Consider the following 21559-nt stretch of genomic DNA (forward strand, 5'->3'; position numbering starts at 1 on the left):
TACACCAAAATAAACTCAAAATGGATTAGAGAGCTAAATGTAAGACCAGATTCTATAAAACTCCTAGAGGAGAATGTAGGCAAAACACTCTCTGACATAAATCACAGCAGGATCCTCCAAGACCCACCTCCCAGAATATTGGAAATAAAAGCAAAAATAAACAAATGGGACCTAATTAAAATCAAAAGCTTCTGCACAGCAAAGGAAACTCTAAGCAAGGTGAAAAGACAGCCTGCAGAATGGGAGAAAATAATAGCAAATGAAGCAACTGATAAAGGATTAATCTCCAAAATATACAAGCAGCTCCTGCAGCTCAATTCCAGAAAACTAAGTGACCCAATCAAAAAATGGGCCAAAGAACTAAACAGACATTTCTCCAAAGAAGACATAAAGATGGCTAACAAACACATGAAAAAATGCTCAACATCCCTCATAATCAGAGAAATGCAAATCAAAACCACAATGAGATACCATTTCACACCATTCAGAATGGCTGTTATCCATAAGTCTACATGCAATAAATGCTGGAGAGGGTGTGGAGAGAAGGGTACCCTCTTACACTGTTGGTGGGAATGCAAACTAGTACAGCCACTATGGAGAACAGTGTGGAGATTTCTCAAAAACCTGGAAATAGAACTGACATATGATCCAGCAATCGCACTCCTGGGCATACACACCGAGGAATCCAGAATTGAGAGACACATGTACTCCAATGTTCATTGCAGCACTGTTTATAATAGCCAGGACATGGAAGCAACCTAGATGTCCATCTGCAGATGAATGGATAAGAAAGCTTTGGTACATATACACAATGGAGTATTTTTCAGCCATCAAAAAGAATGCATTTGAATCAGTTTTAATGAGGTGGATGAAATTGGAGCCAATTATACAGAGTGAAGTAAGCCAGAAAGAAAAACATCAATACAGTATACTAATGCATATATATGGAATTTAGAAAGATGGTAACCTAAACCCTGTATACGAGACTGCAAAAGAGACATAGGCATATAGAACAGTTTTTGGGACTCTGTGGGAGAGGGTGAAGGTGGGATGATTGGGGAGAATGGCATTGTAGCATGTATATTATCATAAGTGACCAGTCCAGGTTCGACGCATGATACAGGATGCTTGAGGCTGGTGCATGGGGATGACATGGACGGAGGATATGGGGAAGAGGGAGGTGGGAGGGGGGTTCAAGAAAGGGAACACATGTACACCTAGGGCGGATTCATGTCAATGTATGGCAAAACCAACCAATATATTAATGTAAGGTAATTTGCCTCCAATAAAATGAAAAAAAACTCAACATACAAAAACTAAATAAATAAATAAAACTCAGGAGAAAACTCTGGTTTCTCATATTTTCTATTTCCTGGAGGGAAGCATCAATGAATTCTCTTGCTTCCACAGGATTCCAGTCTCTCTTGTGGTTTTCAATCACACTGGCAATAAACATGTTCAGTTTATTCCATTTACTAAAGAGAGGTTGGTGGGGTCCTGGAAGGAAATTCATTATCCTTGGAAAGAAATTGTAAAGCTTATGGAGAAAACAAAACAGTCATGGATACAAGTTGTTGTTGTTGTTTAGTCACTAAGTTATGTCCGACTCCTTTGCAACCCCATAGACTGCAGCCTGCCAGGCTCCTCTGTCCATGGGATTTCCCAGGCAAGGGTACTGGAGTACATTGCCATTTTCTTTTCCAGGGGATCTTCCCAACCCAGGGATCAAAGCCACATCTCCTGCACTGACAAGTGGGTTTTTTTTTTTACCAGGGAGCCACTGTGGATGACAGTTTTCCACTTTTGAAGACAAAGAAACCATCTTCTTTCCATCGCTTCTGTTCATTCATACTTAACCAGAAATGGTATGGACCTAACAGAAGCAGAAAATATTAAGAAGAGGGGGCAAGAACACACAGAAGAACTATACAAAAAAGACCTTCACAACCCAGATAATCATGATGGCGTGATCACTCACATTCACCTAGAGCCAGAAATCCTGGAATGTGAAGGCAAGTGGGCCTTAGGAAGCATCACTATGAACAAAACTACTGGAGGTGATGGAATTCCAGTTGAGCTATTTCAAATCCTAAAAGATGATGCTATGAAAGTGCTTCACTCAATATGCCAGCAAATTTGGAAAACTCAGCAGTGGCCACAAGACTGGAAAAGGTGAGTTTTCATTCCAATCCCTAAGAAAGGCAATGCCAAAGAATGCTCAAACTACCACACAATTGCACTCACACACTAGTAAAGTAGTGCTCAGAATTCTCCAAGATAGGCTTCAAAAATACGTGATCTGTGAACTTCCAGATGTTCAAGCTGGTTTTAGAAAAGGCAGAGGAACCAGAGATCCAATTGCCAACATCCGTTGGATTATCGAAAAAGCAAGAGAGTTCCAGAAAAACATATATTTCTTCTTTATTGACTATGCCAAAGCCTTTGACTGTGTGGATCACAACAAATTGTGGAACATTCTGAAAGAGATGGGAATACCAGACCACCTGACCTGCCTCTTGAGAAATCTATATTTCTCAAGTACATCAAGGCTGTATATTGTCACCCTGCTTATTTAGCTTATATGAAGAGTACATCATGAGAAATGCTGGGCTGGAGGAAGCACAGCTGTAATCAAGATTGCTGAGAGAAATATCAATAACCTCAGATATGCAGATGACACCACCCTTATGGAAGAAAGTGAAGAAGAACTAAAGAGCCTCTGGATGAAAGTGAAAGAGGAGAGTGAAAAGTTGGCTTAAAGCTCAACATTCAGAAAACTAAGATCATGGCATCCGGTCCCATCACTTCATGGTAAATAGATGGGGAAACAGTGGCAGACTTTATTTTTAGGGGTGTCCAAAATCACTGTAGATGGTGATTGCAGCCATGAACTTAAAAGATGCTTACTCCTTGTCTGGAAAGTTATGACCAACCTAGACAGCATATTAAAAAGCAGAGAGGTTACTTCATCAACAGAGGTCTGTCTAGTTAAGGCTATGGTTTTTCCAGTGGTCATGTATGGATGTGAGAATTGGACTATAAAGACAGCTGAGCACTGAAGAACGGATGCTTTTGAACTGTGGTGTTGGAGAAGACTCTTGAGAGTCCCTTGGACTGCAAGGGCATCCAACCAGTCCATTCTAAAAGGAGCTCAATTCTGGGGGTTCATTGGAAGGACTGATGCTAAAGCTGAAACTCCAATACTTTGGCTACCTGATGCAAAGAACTGACTCATCGGGAAAGACCCTGATGCTGGGAAAGATTGAAGGTGAGAGAAGAAGGGAACAACAGAGGATGAGATGGTTGGATGGCATCACTGACTCAATGGACATGAGTTTGGGTAAACTCCGGGAGTTGGTGATAGACAGGGAGGCTTGGCGGACTGCAGTCAATGGACTCGCAAAGAGTTGGACATGACTGAGCGGCTGAACTGAACTGAACTGAACCATGAAAGTCACCCTCTACTCATCGTGCCTATCTCAACCCTCTTTTCCCCTCTGGCAAAGCATTTCGGCACTCCATTCAAAATATAACCACTCTTGGACCACTTCTCACCATTCCATCTGCTTTGTCATCCTCGTACAAAACACTAACATTTCTTACCTGGATGCTGTGAAGCCTCCAACATTTTTCCTGATTCTCTCCTAACCTTCTTCCCAGTCTATTTTCCACTGAGCTGCCCAAGGTATCATTAACAGTTTAATGGGATCATTTCACTTTTTGGCTCTCAATCCTCCAATGACTTTCCAAGACATTTAGACAAATTCTACATCCTTCTCCTGGCCTGGAGCTCTACATAATCTGGTCCCTCACCCTCCGGTTTCCACCTCTCCTATCACTCCCTGCCATCTTGTTCTCTCTTACTCGTTCCAGTCCAGCCCCATTGGTCTCTGTAAAAACACAAAGGATTTTCTTCTTTAGGACTCTGCATTTGCTATTCCTTGCACATAGAATGCTCTTCCTCTGAAATCCATACAACTCCAGTCACTAATTCCATTAAAGTGAAAGTATTATATGGTCAGTCAGGTGCTGCTCAAATGTCACTTACTTGAACCTGTGTTACCTGATGATCCTATAATTAGCAGCTCATCTGGTACCTCTTTCCATTCCCTTATTTTGCTTTATTTCTTTTTCTTGGTGATTGTCACGTGTGTGTGTGTGTGTGTGTGTGTGTGTGCATGTGCGCATATGTGTATGTATCTTTGTGTGTGTTAGCTCTGCTCCTTTCTAGTAATGGGACTTCCCTGGATTCTCAGTTGGAAAAGAACCCGCCTGCAGTGCAGGAGGCATGGGTTTGATCCGCAGGTCAGGAACATCCTCTAGTGAAGAGAATGGCTACCCATGCTGGTATTCTTGACTGGAGAATCCCATGGACAAAGCAGCCTGGCAGGCTACAGTATATGGGGTTGAGACTGGCAACAATAATATTATTAATAATGATGATGATGATGATGTAATTTGTCACTACATAGCTTAACTTGCTGCCCATAGGGCACAAGGGTTATTTTCTTGGCAGAATCACATGAGATCCATACAAAATATCCTTAATCCAGAGTGAATGGACAACTATGTGGATTTGCTTACACATTCCCATATCTGTTTGCACACATTAGGGTGCTTCATTTTATCTTTAAAAGATTATTGTAAAATTAACTGAGGTAGAGTGTGCAATTGTCCAACAGTGCCTGATCTATTTTGGGTCTCTAAAAATGTATATTACCTATGTCCCACTGTACCATCCAACCTCCCAGGAATTTCTTTTCCCTGAGAATAGTCAGTGAGGTACCCCTGAGGTCCCAGACTTCCTAGGTTCTGTCTTAATAGGAAGGAAGAAAATGGAATTACTGGATAGGAGAATTACCATTACAGAAGCGGGAATAAGGAATGTTATTCAAAAATAACATTGACAGTAATCATCATAATAGCTCACATTCATTATGCCCATTTAATGTACCAGGATTCATGCTAACTGCTTATTCAGTTTTGGTGAAATGGGTCCATAAATCTCCAAGCAGTGCTGCTTGTTAAAAGTGAATAAAAGTAAATCTTCCTTTAGATACCTGAGGGTTTATTCATCTCAACTCTTGGGGCTAATTTCCCTTAGAAATGTCTTCCAAATCCAGAAAAGGGGCTGAGAGACCAAGCGGCTGAGCAGAGGTTTTGACAGACTCAAAACCTTAGCAGGACAAAAGAGGGAGGCAGGGACTACCAAGGAAGCAGTGAGGTTCGAATCCCTCAAATCCATATCCTACAAGTTTAGAATATAATGTCATGTATGGATGGGTAAGTAGTACAACCACTTGGAAACATTTAAGTTTTTTTATGTCCAGGTGTATATGCAAGAGAAATGAGTATATGTGTCTACATGAACAACTGAACAAGAATGTTCATGGCAGCTTTATTCACAACTTTCCCCAAAGTGGAAATCCTCCACATGTACATCAATGAAGAAGATAATAAAAAAATTTCAGTGACATATTCAAACAGTAGAAAACTATGCAGAGTAAAGTATAGCAAAATGATAGTCATGTATATATATATATATATATATGAATTAACAAAAGCAGTTCCCGTCTTTTGATGGGGTGCTCATGGTTTATAACATAAATGGCATTATTTTGAGAGAGGGATAACTTAGGTGTGGCATTGGGTTTTTTTTTTTCTTTTTGTAGCTTGAAGCAGTTGTAAAATAACTTAATGTAGCTTTTTACAACTGTGTATTCTATAGTATTTTTTCATTTGGTGAAATTTTAACTGTTAATGTTTTTGGCATTTTCTTTGTACCATTTATTAAATAAAAATTAATAAAAAAGAGAAAACTATGCAGAGTAAAAATAAGAGCATCTAACCCAGATGAATCTGAAAACAATGTGCTCGAGGAGAGCCAGAACTGAAAGGTATCTCTGATGGAGGATGGAGGTGGGGCTAGAGAGGGACACGGAGAGGAGGGGCTCACAAATGATGACAGTGCTGTGCTTTTCCAAGAGCACAGGTGCACATGGGTATGTCACGCAAAGCGTTGTATGTACATGAATGCTAGAGATGCTCTTTATCTACAGTAAATATGTAAAATATTACCAGAAACACTAAAGTCAACAGACTGCTTTCAAATAAGCTTGTGCTGAAGTCATTTTCAAAATGCTACATTTTAGCTGAAAAGGAATGGAAGAGTCCATCTCATCTGTGTCTGACACCAGCCCAATATCCTAATCCAAGATAGGAAGTGAGAACTGCCTCACCTGGCGCCACACTGATGTCTGCAGATACATGACCTCATCCATCAGCTTCGGCAGCTCCTGGACTGTCCTGGTAGTCAAACTGCTCCCCAAAGGTGATGAGCAAATAATATTGGAAACTGCATTGTTGATTGTGAAGTGAGGGTCGAAAGGCTGTTCTGGAGGCAGAAGAAGAGGTGGAGCCTTCAGATTGGTTTCTGTTTTCCAGAGAGTCTGCTCTATGTGACATATGACCCACTGACTGCAGGACCACCTCGGCGACTGTCCACAGCCCCCCACACAGGGTCCGACACGCAGCCAAGTGCTAAGTCAATGCCTGGGAGTCAGTCTGATTACCAGGATTTAAAAACCTGTAATATGCTTTAAACCCATCTTCTTATTTTTAATTCTCAAACTCCACGAGGGCAGGTCGTGGCTGCTGTTCTCTGTCATTCACTCAGGGCCCTCACAGTGCTGGGTGCAGGACACGCAGGTAGGCACTCATTCATCTTCTGTTAGTGAATGTATGAGCCACCGTTCCTGCACCTGTCGTATGACACGCTCACCGTTCTCCTCTCCTACTGTCTGGATGAGGTAGGTGTCCTCTTCCTGATTGCATTCCTCTAAGCTCTTCCTTCCTAAACCAAAGTTCCCCAGAGTTGTCAGGGCGAACCTTCTTAGATCCTTCCATATGTGGCCATTAGACATGATGAAGCCTGGGAAAAAGAAAACCAAGGTTATGAAAAGAAAGTCAACAAGACCCACGAGGAGCAATGTATCAGATGGAAAGAACGAGAAAGACTTTAAGGTGTTTGAAACTATTCAGAGAAAAAAAGAATCCCAAAGCAACGGATATAAGCAACTCACATTTACTAATTGTTTGACACTTTGGCATTTGTAATGTATTATGTAATTAAGTACTCACAGATCCTCTCTGAGGTAGGTCTTATCACACCTGCCACACCCTGAAAGTTTTATTGATGAAAAACGTCAAGGCACAGGGATAAAAGTAAACTCTGCAAAGTCACAGTGTGAGTAAGCAGCTGGACAGGCATTCAAATTCAAGTCTGCCTGACTCAAAGGCCCATGCTTGTTGCATAAAAAGTACACTCAAGTGGTTATGATGCTACATGTTAAGAATGAATTTATGGATTAGTGAAAACCCATATTCGTAAGGAGAAAAGGCTTTCATCTAACCTGATCTTAAAAAGAGAAATGAATCACTCGACAAATCAAGGAAGTATAAACAGCCTATGCAGAAGGAACAACGCAGGCAAAGGAAAAAAAAATCCATCTTTGTGTGTTCAATAAATGATCATTTATTTTATAATACAAGTGAGGTCATCACCCTTTCATTTCTTCACTTTCAGAGCACCCTTCAACTCCTTCTCATTTCTGCCTTTGCCCTCCACCACCACAAGGACATGATCTTCCCTGCCATCCAGTCCAGGATCCTCTCAATCTCACTTTGAAATGTCAGCAGCAGGAGACACTTCTTTCTTGGAACACTCTTCCAATGGTGTCCAGGTCACACACTCTACAGATTTCCCTCCCAGTTCTCTGATCACAGAGACACTCCCGTATCCTTCATTAGCTCATCTTTTATAGAATTTTGAAATGATGGAGCTCTTCAAGATGAGGTCTGAAGTCTCTTCTCTCCTTATCTATGCTCCATTTTGGGGAAAATCTCATTAACTTCTAAAATTTTAAGTGAGATCTACTTATAATGACCATCTATTTCTATTTCTCAGCTCTGGACATATATGTAAGTGCCTGCTTGACTCTGCTGATTTATAGGCATTTCACACTCAGCATTTCTATGACTGAAATCATAGTTTGCTCTATACTCTGCACCCAGGCCAGCCAACACCTGTCCTCCTCCACAGCTTACCTCTTTCCTTCACCTACGAATTTGGATATCTACCTCAATGCCTCACCCTCTGTCTAGGTCATCCCGTCTTATTGGATTTGCCTCCTGAGTAACTTAAATCCATGTATCATCGTGGCCACTCTCCTGGTTTAATCTGCTGTACTTTCATTTCTCTCTACCTCCCTAGTCCAAGCCAGCACCTCCTCTCACCTAAAATGCTGCAAGTCTCTTGCTCCCTTTATTCTATTCTTCACATTGTAGCTGAGAGAAGTTTAAAACATAACATGTAAGGATGAAGATTCCTTTCTCTACTGATACCATTCAGGAGCTTCCATTGTTATTAGGTTAAAAAGCTACATCCTTAATGAGAACTCGCATTATCTCTTCCTGCTTGAATTCAGCAGTTTTATCTCCATTTAATCTCTGTTCTTCCTACACTAGCCACCTTCAATGCCTCAGTTCTGTGTTCATCTTCCCACTCAAGAGATGTTTCCCATTATATTCCCTCTGTCTGATAGTTTCTTCACTTTATTAAAGTAATTGTTACTTACGTTAGCTTCTCCTGAGTCTCAGGATGTTAGATACTCCTAAGAAGTGCATCGTGCTCTTATCTTCAGAACACTATGGCTTTAAACTATTAGAGTAATTGATACTGGTTTCCTGAATGGAGTGTAAGTTACAGAAAAACAAGGATTTCATCACTCTCCTCACTGTTTTGTCACTGGTGCCTAGCACCAGGCTTCACATGACAAATAACAGAGTGACATGATGTAGAGTTAATGGATGAAATATTACAAAGAGGAATTGAGAAAAACTTGAAAAAATGGTACTTGGGTAGAATAATATATTTGAGCTTTTCATTTAGATTTTTAAACATGCAAGTTTATTTTACTATCATTTTAAGTATTCATGCCAAACTCATAGATTATAGGTTCAAAGTACCTGATGAGCACAGCCTTAATAACAGGACATAAGAAATTAGAGGCAAGAAAGGATCACATAATCAGCAGGAGGAAGCTGATTCACCTCCATTTTCCTGGGGAAGACATCTGAATGGGAAAGTAGAAATAGAGCTTTTCCTTTGCTTAAACAACACATTACATCACTGAGTGATGAGGATACTTATTTACCAAAACGTCCTGAGTGAGTTCATGCAGGTGAAGTCACTTCTCCCAAATCCCTGACATTAACACTGACCCTGCCAGGTGCCCTGAGGGGGTGCCTTCAACAGGGAAATGAGGGACTCAGCTTCCTTGAGGGGCAGGGACTTACAAGGGGGCAGGTCCCTGGAGTATTGGAGAATTACAGTCACAAAAGTACATTTCAGAGACTACAAGAATATCAAACATTCACCTCTTACATTAGTCAAGAAACCATTTTTCTTAAAGATATTTTCTTGGATAGGCTGTATATGGGGTGGTTCACAAGTTTTGGTCCTGGTGGACAAGGGCTTCTTTGATTTTGGGCAATCCACTTAAAAAAACTGTAGAAAATCCACCCATTTCCAGGCTAATCATGTTCCCATATTTCTTCACAAACTGAAAAACAGTGGAATAATCACAGGTAAATAAGCACACGAATGTCTGTCCAGGAATGAAGGGTGTATGTTGCTGATGGAATGCACATAGAGAGGAGTCTGTGTGTGGAGCATTGTGTGTACACCTTGGTAGGATGGGGATGTTTCTACTTGTCTCTATTTATCCTCCTCTCAACTAGACTCCACTATAGGACATGGGCACTCATTATAAACATTCACTCATATGTTCAACCTACTCGAATTGAGTGAGCATAAACCACTGCAGCTTGAGAATAAGGCAAAAAGATATAATAAAATAAACAAGGTATCTAACCTTAAGCATCTTGGAGTCTAAAGAAGGAAGAGAGATCATTGCATGTGACTCATCAGTGAAGGCGAGATATGTTTATTAAACCAATGGTGTTGCAGGTATGGACTTAGTAAATTCTCTCTGCTTAACCAGGCAAGAATGACCCTTTCCTCAAGAAGTTCAAAAGACAGGAAACGTATTACTGGGCTGGGATCAGGTATGGAGAACAGTACTCTAGCTCTGGAGCCCTGTGCAAATCTTAACTCTATAGCTGACTAGTTGTGAGCTCCAGGGAAAGTTGCTTCACTTTTTGGAGTCTCAGCTCCCCAGCAATAAAGGGAGAAAAATGTTCCTCCCACAAAGCTTCTGTGAGGAAGGATGAGAATAGCAATGTGAAAGGTACTTTGTTTACCGGCTGGCCGACATCCACTTGAGACTCTGTGTGCAAACGGACATGGATGCATGCACACCTGGTGACAGGACCACAGTACAGGTATGACATGCAGGAGAGAGGGTCTTGTGGCACAGACAACCACATCCACTGGGTGCCATGCTAACCACCTTTCGTGTTGTATTTCATTTAATTTCACAACCATCCTATGGTAGTGATGAATGTCAGCATCTCTCTTGAGGAAAATGAGTCAGCAGGAGTAACTTAGCCAAGGTGGTAAAGCTGTTGGGGATAGGAGCTATTTACTAGGCATTATGTAAGATTTGAGGATAAAGACATGAACCTACGATGGCACTAGGACCTTACAGCTTCATGGATGTGAAGGCATGAATGTGAGAATGAGAGTGAGGGTCAGGAGAGGAAGAGAGAGAAAAGAAGTGTGTAGGGGTGTGTTGCAAATGTACACAAATGTGCTGCTGCTGCTGCTAAGTCACTTCAGTCATGTCCGACTCTGTGCGACCCCATAGACGGCAGCCCACCAGGCTCCTCTGTCCCTGGGATTCTCCAGGCAAGAACACTGAACTATTTTAACTGTTTACTATTTAAGAATCCCAACTCCATGCGCTTTGGGGGAGGGTGGGGCTGCAGGTTGAATGTACAAAGCAAAACTTTGTATGGGGGTAGAGCCCAAAATCAGATACCATGCTACTTGCTGCTGCTGCTAAGTCGCTTCAGTCGTGTCCGACTCTGTGCGACCTCATAGACGGCAGCCCACCAGGCTCCCCCGTCCCTGGGATTCTCCAGGCAAGAACACTGGAGTGGGGTGCCATTTCCTTCTCCAATGCATGAAAAGTGAAAGTGAAAGTGAAGTCGCTCAGTCATGTCCGACTCTTCACGACCCCATGGACCGCAGCCTACTAGGGATTTTCCAGGCAAGAGTACTGGAGTGGGGTGCCATTGCCTTCTCCAACACAAATGTGCAGGTGTGTGCAAATATAACATAGAGGAGAATCAGTTATCACTAGTCGAAGTCTTCCCTGACAAGTTTATTCAAGAGAGGGGTCTATGTAGACCCTGCCTCTCCTTCCAGTCTGTAGGGCTCTGTCTTGCTGCAGGCTGTGGTATTAAACAGGAGCCTTCATTTCCTCCAGGTTTGCCCCACCGACTCAACTGCCATGCACTGATGCTCTCCCAAGTCACCTAGAACTCCATGGACTGTGTCACCCCATGAGAGAAAACATCATGGATTTAGTCTCATTCCACCACCCTGCACCCATATGAAAGACCAAGCCTGAATTCAAGCCTTCCATTGTCTAGTAGGTCTAGAGCCGTCCAGCCTTGTTTATTCATCCCTAGCACAGTAAGTCTGTCTTGTTAGAAAGAGCAGAACCAAGTTTCTATCTTAGTTTGGTCTGCCTCTAAAGTACATGTCTTTCTCTAAGAAAGGGTAGGATGGAAATCAGATTTTTTACTTCATTTTGTTGAACACCTGGAAGAACGTCTAGGGTTTTATTTTAAAAAGATTTCTCAATTAATTTAGAATATATAATAAGGATTTTTTTGGAACTGCTGAAAATCTCAGTTTAAGCTAAGGGGCTCCTCACTGACAAGGTGTACAACCTGGAATTTCAGCTTGAAGCACCTTCTGAAATGAATTTCTTCAGAGTTTCATCTCTGCCAATTCTCTGTCCATGTATATTTTCAGTCCAAGGGGACTGGATCAAACACTGTAATGGTACTATGTAAACATGGATAGGTCAAGTGAGTCGTGAAGCCCTGGTATTGATGATGGTAATGTCTACCAATTCTTGAGCACACATTGCCAGTCACTGGGCCAATTGCTTTACATGGATATAAATATGTAAGCCAAAGTCATCTGAGAATACTTTGTCAGGTAGAGAATATTCTTCCATGTACAACAGACAAGTCATCAAAAAAGAAACAGTTTACAAGAATAAAAGGTTAAAAATAAGGTGGTTCAAGAGGCTAACACAGACTTAAAATCAGAAATGATTACAGAAAAACAAGGATTTACATAGAAGCTAAAAAAAAGGCAAATAAAAGTAATAGGTTACAAAGTTTATCCTATGAAGGATAAAAATATCAAATGAAGGATTCAGTTCAGTTCAGTCGCTCAGTCATGTCCGACTCTTTGAGACCCCATGAATCACAGCACGCCAGGCCTCCCTGTCCATCACCAACTCCCAGAATTCACTCAAACTCATGTCCACAGAGTCGGTGATGCCATCCAGCCATCTCATTCTCTGTCGTCCCCGATTCCTCCCTCCCCCAATCCTTCCCAGGCACTTAAATAATAAAAGAGAGCAAAATAAATGATTAGAATAAAAAAATTAGAAGTGGTGAGTTAGTGAGATGAGATAAGTTGAGGGAGAGTCTATCAAGTTCTTAAACCCAAAACCAACTGACCAAAGGTACAAAAAGAGAAAAATGAAAAAAAGAAAAGTATACCAATTCTTGTTTTTTATTTTTTTATTTTTTAATTGAAGGATAATTACTTTACAGAATTTTGTTGTTTTCTGTCAAACATCAACATGAATCAGTCATCAGTTCAGTTCAGTTCAATCGCTCAGTCGTGTCCGACTCTTTGCGACCCCATGAATCACAGCACACCAGGCCTCCCTGTCCATCACCAACTCCCGGAGTTCACTCAAACTCATGTCCATCGAGTCGGTGATGCCATCCATCCATCTCATTCTCTGTCATCCCCGTCTCCTCCTGCTCCCAATCCCTCCCAGCATCAGAGTCTTTTCCAGTGAGTCAACTCATCACATGAGGTGGCCAAAGTATTGGAGTTTCAGTTTTAGCATCAGTTCTTCCAATGAACATCCAGGATTGATCTCCTCTAGAATGGACTGGTTGGATCTCCCTGCAGTCCAAGGGACTCTCAAGAGTCTCCTCCAGCACCACAGTTCAAAAACATCAATTCTTCGGCGACCAGCTTTCTTCACAGTCCAACTTTCACATCCATACATGACCACGGGAAAAACCATAGCCTTGACTAGATGGACCTTTGTTGGCAAAGTAATGTCTCTGCTTTTTAATATACTATCTAGGTTGGTCATAACCTTCCATCCAAGGAGTAAGCGTCTTTTAATTTCATGGCTGCAATCAGCATCTGCAGTGATTTTGGAGCCCCCCAAAATAAAGTCGGACACTGCTTCCACTGTTTCCCCATCTATTTCCCATGAAGTGATGGGACCAGATGCCATGATCTTTGTTTTCTGAATGTTGAGCTTCAAGCCAACCTTTTCACTCTCCTCTTTCATTTTCATCAAGAGGCTTTTAGTTCCTCTTCACTTTTTGCCATAAGGGTGGTGTCATCTGCATATCTGAGGTTATTGATATTTCTCCCGGCAATCTTGATTCCAGCTGGTGCTTCTTCCAGCCCAGCGTTCCTCATGATGTATTCTGCATATAAGTTAAATAAGCAGGGTGACAATATACAACCTTGACGTATTCCTTTTCCTATTTGGAACCACTCTGTTGTTCCATGGCCAGTTCTAACTGTTGCTTCCTGACCTGCATACAGGTTTCTCAAGAGGTAGGTCAGGTGGTCTGGTATTCCCATCTCTTTCAGAATGTTCCACAGTTTATTGTGATGCACACAGTCAAAGGCTTTGGCATAGTCAATGAAGCAGAAATAGATGGTTTTCTGGAACTCTCTTGATTTCTCCATGATCCAGCATGTTGGCAATTTGATCTCTGGTGCCTCTGCCTTTTCTAAAACCTGTTTGAACATCTGGAAGTTCACGGTTCACATATTGGTGAAGCCTGGCTTGGAGAATTTTGAGCATGACTTTACTAGCGTGTGAGATGAGTGCAATTGTGCTGTAGTTTGAGCATTCTTTGGCATTGCCTTTCTTTGGGATTGCAATGAAGACTGGCCTTTTCCAGTCCTGTGGCCACTGCTGAGTTTTCCAAATTTGCTGGCATATTGAGTGCAGCACTTTCACAGCATCTTTCAAGATTTGAAAGAGCTCAATTGGAATTCCATCACCTCCACTAGCTTTGTTCATAGTGATGCTTTCTAAGGCCCACTTGACTTTACATTCCAAGATGTTTGGCTCCAGGTGAGTGATCACACCATCGTGATTATCTTCATCATGAAGATCTTTTTTGTACAGTTCTTCTGTGTATTCTTGACACCTCTTCTTAATATCTTCTGCTTCTGTTAGGTCCATACCATTTCTATCCTTTATCGAGACTATCTTTGCATGAAATGTTCCCTTGATATCTCTAATTTTCTTGAAGATATCTCTTGTTTTTCCTATTCTGTTGTTTTCCTCTATTTCTTTGCATTGATCGCTGAGGAAGGCTTTCTTATCTCTCCTTGCTATTCTTTGGAACTCTGCATTCAGATGCTTATATCTTTCCTTTTCTCCTTTGCCTTTTGCTTCTCTTCTTTTCACAGCTATTTGTAAGGCCTCCTCAGACAGCCATTTTGCTTTTTTGCATTTCTTTTCCATGGGGATGGTCTTGGTCCCTGTTTCCTGTACAATATCATGAACCTCCGTCCAGAGTTCATCAGGCACTCTATCTATCAGATCTAGTCCCTTAAATCTATTTCTTACTTCCACTGTATAATCATAAGGGATTTGATTTAGGTCATATCTGAATGTTCTAGTGGTTTTCCCTACTTTCTTCAATTTCAGTCTGAATTTGGCAATAAGGAGTTCATGATCTGAGCCACAGTCAGCTCCTGGTCTTGTTTTTGCTAAGTGTATACAGCTTCTCCATCTTTGGCTGCAAAGAATATAATCAATCTGATTTTGGTGTTGACCATCTGGTGATGTCCATTTGTAGAGTCTTCTCTTGTGTTGTTGGAAGAGGGTGTTTGCTATGACCAGTGCATTCTCTTGGCAAAACTCTATTAGCCTTTGTCCTGCTTCATTTCGTGCTCCAAGGCCAAATTTGCCTGTTACTCCAGGTGTTTCTTGACTTCCTACCCTTATACCAATTCTTATTCCCACTGGCAGTAACGAGAGGGTCTGTTCCTCTGAACACTCAGCAGCACTGAGCAGTGTCTGTGTATGTGTCTCTGTGTGTGTGTTGGAGGGGCGGTGGTGGGGGATTGGTGGAGGCTTAGGCACAAGGAAGGGTAAGATTATCTCACTTGCTGAATTGTGTTTTTAAATGTCTCAATGTGCTTGCATTGCTCTTATAGTTAACAAGTGTTTCCAGTCAATGAAGCGCAATAAAGAAACCTAAGGACATACAGAATAAAGACTCATAACAGTAGTTCATATTTTTTGAATCATAGAATCCTTTGAGAAACTAGTGTATGTCCAGTAAAATCCTATACACATGAATATAGTTTCAGGGGTTCAACAATCCCCGGGGGTACATGAACACCCACTAAGATTCTAGGTTTCAAAGGTAGTTTTTCTTGGGTTTATGCCAGGTTTCTGAGAACAGTCTGTGGAAATCAAATTCAAATTCAATCCAACAGGTTTTTATGAAATGCTTCAGAGTTGCCAGGCACCATCCGACATTGTTATTTTACATGTGGGGACAATACACAGATCAATGTGCTATGGTGTTTTCCTAAAGCATCAAAGTCTCTTGGTAAAAGAACACTACAGAAAAAAAATTAATGCACAGTGGAAGATGATATATGTTATAGTGCTGAAAGGGAAGTGAAGGTATCGAAAGAAGAAATCAATTTCCACTCCAGATATGGGAGAAAACTTCTAAGAGAAGACAGTATTTGAGCCAGTGAAAAGACACCTATTGTAAAGACAAAGATATTTATGCTCTGTGAATAGCACACACAAATGCGCAGATAGGAAAATGTGGGCCTTTGGGAACCAGTGAGCTCTCCTGTCTGACTGCAGCGAAGATTCATTAAAGAGAACTAACCCTGTGGCTGGTCAAGGCCAAGCCCTGGGGGTACAGGTCCTTATGTTTCAATTACTTGCAATGTAATGGAGCATATCATTAGGTAGTCAGTTCCCATTTTTGCCATTCTGTGCAATAAATTATTTGATAGGGGATATATAAGAAGCACATAAAGAACTCCAGGGGCTAGGATAGGTTCTTGGAAAAAATACCAGTCATTTGTATAGAGAGATGAGGGACAAGGCTGAAGTCTGGCAGGCAGTGTGAGCTGGACCAAGGATATCTTAATGTCAAGTGAAATATTTCAGATCTTGTTTTGTTTGCAATTGGAAAATTTAATACAAGAGGTAACAACAGTGAGTGCTTAAGAACTTGGATTTTGAAGTCATACAAATTCTTTTCTCTCAGGTAGATTCTACTTGTTATTTTATGTGTGATTTTTAGTTATTTAACTTACTTGTGTTTCAGTTTTCAAATGCATAATATGAGGGCTATTACTAGTTCTCATCTTTAAAATCGTGGTGATAAGTAACCATAACACTACAACTAATAATAGAATTATTTATTGTTATTGATACACTTGGGAGTGTATTTTAGCAAGGGACTCTGGTTAGACCTGCACAAAGGAAGTGGCCAGAGAGTGGATTGATGGAGCCCACGAAGCAATCAGGCTAGACTAGTGTGATGCCTGGTATGCAACCAACTGATGGCTTTCCTTGAGTTTGTTACTATATAGTTTTGAAGAAAGGGGGAGGGTAGTAGAGAAAGAAATAAGCATTAGTTGTGTGTTAGGCCCTGCTTTTGCACTGTGGTGCTGGAGAAGACTCTTGAGATCCAACCAGTCCATTCTAAAGGAGTTCAATCCTGGGTGTTCATTGGAAGGACTGATGCTAAAGCTGAAACTCCAATACTTTGGTCACCTCATGCGACGAGTTGACTCACTGGAAAAGACTCTGATGCTGGGAGGGATTGGGGGCGGGAGGAGACGGGGACGACAGAGAATGAGATGGCTGGATGGCATCACTGACTCAATGGAGATGAGTTTGAGTGAACTCCGGGAGTTGGTGATGGACAGGAAGGCCTGGCGTGCTGTGGTTCATGGGGTCGCAAAGGGTCGGACACGACTGAGCAACTGAACTGAACTGAACTGAGGCACCTGGCAGTAAACTGATTGGTTCTTTTGGTTCTTATAACAACCTGACAATGTATTCACGGTTTTCAGGAAAGGAGACACAGAGATTTAGTGCATAACTGATGAGCACAAAGTTGGGCTCTTTCTAACACTCTGTATGTCTCACCTTTAAATGAAAGCGTGAAGATGTTCTCTCTTCTTCTGAGTGAAGGACTACATAAGTGTTAACTGGCCACATGACTTCCCAAACAAAAACCTCATTTCTGGTGTGGCCAGTGGGACGTGAGTAGTGGTGATGGGTACATCTTCTAGGCTGTGTCCTTAAAGGAAAGTTGGTTCTCTCCTCTGCCCACTTTCCTTTTTCTGGTCCAGAACCCACATGTGACAGTGTTGCAGGAGCAGAACAGCAAGATGGAGCACTGCAGTTTTTGGATGACCTTTGTTTTGGAACAAAGCAGCCTTCCCATCCTGGTCTTCCCTGCCTACATCTCAACTTATTTGTGAGACAGAAATAACTTTCAACCTTTTTCATATGACTGTATATCCTCACAAATACATTTATCCGTCTTACTTATCATTTTTCTACCTTAGTCCAAAAATATTTTTTCTTCTTCACATAAATGTTCTTACAACAAACCGTATGACTGTGGCAAAGATAGTTAAGAAAATGTGGGGAAAATAAGGAATGTGGTCACAGTTAGGGAGCCCTGATGGGAGATGACTATAAAGCAGAGGAAAAAGGCTACAACACGATTTTTAGGTGGCTTTTTAGGAAAAAGTGTGGGAAGCAAGTGAGAACACTACTAACATCTAAGCAGGTGAATGATATTTTTAAATGATTAGTGAGAGGAGATTGCAGGTCAGGGAGTTGAAAAATGAAGGGCTCAGTCCTTGTGGGGATGGGTGCAGTTCAGTTGAAAAGTGGTGAGGATTTAGGTAGGAGGCTCAGCCGGGAAAGAATCCACAGGCAGTGCATGAGACCTGGGTTCAATCCCTGGGTGGGGAATATCCCCTGGAGATCTATCCACTCCAGTATTCTTGCCTGGAGAATTATATGGATAGAGGAGCCTGACAGGCCCCAGTCCAGGGGCTTGCAAACAGTCGGACAGTACTGAACTACCAACACATTACCATTTTACACATGGGAAACTGCCTCTCAGAGGGAAAGGACAGCATTCCCTTGGCCCCTCACCAGGGATCAGGTGATCATATTAGAAATAGCATATCCCAATAATACTAACAAGACACACACTTAAATAGTAAACAGTTAATATTTCATCCCTAGAAAGCATAGGTGTAATCATGCCAGCTGCTGGGGAGAAGAGAGAAGCTCAAAGCAGATGCCTGCTTTAGCCTCAGAATTCCCATCCTCCCACCCTGGGTACCCGGAATGGCCCTTGTCCTGCAGGCCAGGGTCAGGACGTGTCCGGGCACCTCTGCCCACTCCTACCTGCTGAAGCGACAAGTCTAAGTGCTTAAAGTCCAGATGGAAGAAGTTGCCTAAGAAGGGTAGGCCGGGGCAGGGCGGGGCGCTGGTGGGTAGTTCTTTCCACGCTGCCTTTTGAGGAGATTAGCAACGAAGGGAAAGGCGGAGGCCCCCATCAGGAGCACCCGGGACGAAGCGCGGTCCAGAATGCCGCGGTCCGGGCTCCACCAGGGAGCCCAGTACCTCCAGCGTGGCTGCGAAGTCTGGCCCCTCTTTCGCAGTTCAAAACACCAGAGTTCCAGAGGGTCTCTTCCTCTCTGCTTTCAACACCGCCAGCCTTTCCTGCCCCGCCCCGCTGCCGCCCACTTTCGGGGCCCCTGTTCCACTGCACCCCTCCTCTGCCCCGCCTGGCCCCCAGGGTCAGCCTCCAGACCTGTCCTTCCTTAGGGTCGGCCTCTTGCTCCCCGACATTCCCCGAAACCGGCCCCTACAGGCTCTGCTCCTTCCCTCTACCCCCAAGCCTGACTGCCGCTCACTAGATGTCTAGCTTGGGACTCCCGGTAGAACTTGCTTGGGTCTTGGAAAAGGCCAGGCTAGAAGCGTGGTGTTTTGGTTTTGTTTTTGCTAGAGAATCTCATTCTTTGAGGCCAAGTGTGCTCTAAAGTTTATAGTTTCATTGCTTGTCAGAGAGCTCCACAGACGCTTGAGTTTGTGTTTTTCAATCACCTTCTCACCCAATGACTGGAACTGAGCCTAACGAACAATCAGAAAAACAACAGCACCTGACATTTCTTGTGTCTTACAATATACCTGGCATCACACTAGTCTCTTCACAGAGATGGCTTCAACGACAAAATTATGCATGTGCCGTTCTTGGTTCCATCCAGCAGTTAAGGAATACTAAAATTTTTCAAACAAAATTTGAGGGAATTTGTTGCTAGTAGACCTGCCTTATAAGAAATGTTAAAGTTCTTCAGAAAGTAGGAAACAGATCTAAGGAAAGACAGGACATTAGAAAAAAAATAAATTAGGGTTGTTAAATCTCTTATTTTTTAATTCTTAATTAGTCTAAGAGTTTGTTCAAAATAAAAATAGTAATCTGCTTCATTGACTATGCCAAAGCCTTTGACTGTGTGGATCACAATAAACTGTGGAAAATTCTGAAAGAGATGGGAATACTAGACCACCTGACCTGCCTCTTGAGAAACCTGTATGCAGGTAAGGAAGCAACAGTCAGAACTGGACATGGAACAACAGACTGGTTCCAAATAGGAAAAGGAGTCCATCAAGGTTGTATATTGTCACCCTGCTTATTTAACTTATATGCAGAGTACATCATGAGGAACGCTGGGCTGGAAGAAGCACAAGCTGGAATCAAGATTGCCGAGAGAAGTATCAATAATCTCAGATATGCAGATGACACCACCCTTATGGCAGAAAGTGAAGAGGAACTCAAAAGCCTCTTGATGAAAGTGAAAGAGGAGAGTGAAAAGGTTGGCTTGAAGGTCAACATTCAGAAAATAAAGATCAGGGCATCTGGTCCCATCACTTCATGGGAAATAGATGGGGAAACAGTGTCAGACTTTATTTTTGGGGGGCTCCAAAATCACTGCAGATGCTGATTGCAGCTATGAAATTAAAAGACGCTTACTCCTTGGAAGGAAAGTTATGACCAACCTAGATAGCACATTAAAAAGCAGAGACATTACTTTGCCAACCAAGGTCCATCTAGTCAAGGCTATGGTTTTTCCTGTGGTCATGTATGGATGTGAGAATTGGACTGTGAAGAAAACTGATCGCCGAAGAAGTGATGCTTTTGAACTGTGGTGTTGGAGAAGACTCTTGAGGGTCCCTTGGACTGCAAGGAGATCCAACCAGTCCATGCTAAAGGAGATCAATCCTGGGTGTTCACTGGAAGGACTGATGCTAAAGATGAAACTGCAATACTTTGGCCACCTCGTGCGATGAGTTGACTCACTGGAAAAGACTCTGATGCTGGGAAGGATTGGGGGCGGGAGGAGAAGGGGACGACAGAAAATGAGATGGCTGGATGGCATCACCGACTTGATGGACATGAGTTTGAGTGAACTCCAGGAGTTGGTGATGGATAGGAAGGCCTGGCGTGCTGTGATTCATGGGGTCACAAAGAGTCAGACACGACTGAGCGACTGAACTGACTGAACTGAATGATTTATTTATTATAGCTTACAGATAAGTGATATGAATGATGCAATGTTTGAAAGGACAGAAGAATTAGGAAAATGCTGTTACAAGTTACTGGAGTACCAACCAAGCAATTTAATGGTATTTGAATGTATGTTTGAATCAGTTGGAAATGTATACTATGAAGTGTAGGACAATCACTTATGTTTTAAAAAAAGGTAAAGAATGGACATGCTAAGACAGAAGAGAAAATGTAATTATCCAAAATACTCAATTAAAATCAGACAAGAGGGTTAAAGGGTGAAAAACAGAAAAGAAATAAAAATCAGTAGCAATAAATAGAAGGCAGTGATGAATATGATTGGGTTTTCTATATTTCATTGGCAGAGACAGTTTTAGCTCAGCATCAAAACAACAAAATACTTAGGAAAGAACTTAACCAAGAAGACAAAAGACTTATACATTGAAAAGTATAAACTCCAGAAAACCCCCTGCATAGAAAGCTTCAAGTTGTAAACTTTCAAAGATGTGAACGTGAGTGCCAGTGTTGGGCGTGAGTGACACTGCAGCTTGCCCTCCATCTCCTGGTGCTGATGGCCCTTTAGCTCCACCATTTCCCACCTCCACTGGCTCCTCCTCTGGTCACTAACTGTCGTCACTTGTCAGCTCACCTGATG

At 42.2% G+C, this 21559-nt stretch overlaps 1 pseudogene; it reads right to left on the reverse strand.

The window, feature by feature from the left end:
* Positions 1 to 1064: 1064 nt before the first annotated feature.
* LOC148778030 (cytochrome P450 2J2-like) lies at positions 1065 to 19190 on the reverse strand (annotated as a pseudogene).
* Positions 19191 to 21559: the final 2369 nt, after the last annotated feature.

Source organism: Moschus berezovskii, chromosome 4 (assembly GCF_049115385.1).
Source record: "Moschus berezovskii isolate FMDL1 chromosome 4, NW_MosBer_1.0, whole genome shotgun sequence".
NCBI classification, from domain to species: Eukaryota; Metazoa; Chordata; class Mammalia; order Artiodactyla; family Moschidae; genus Moschus; species Moschus berezovskii.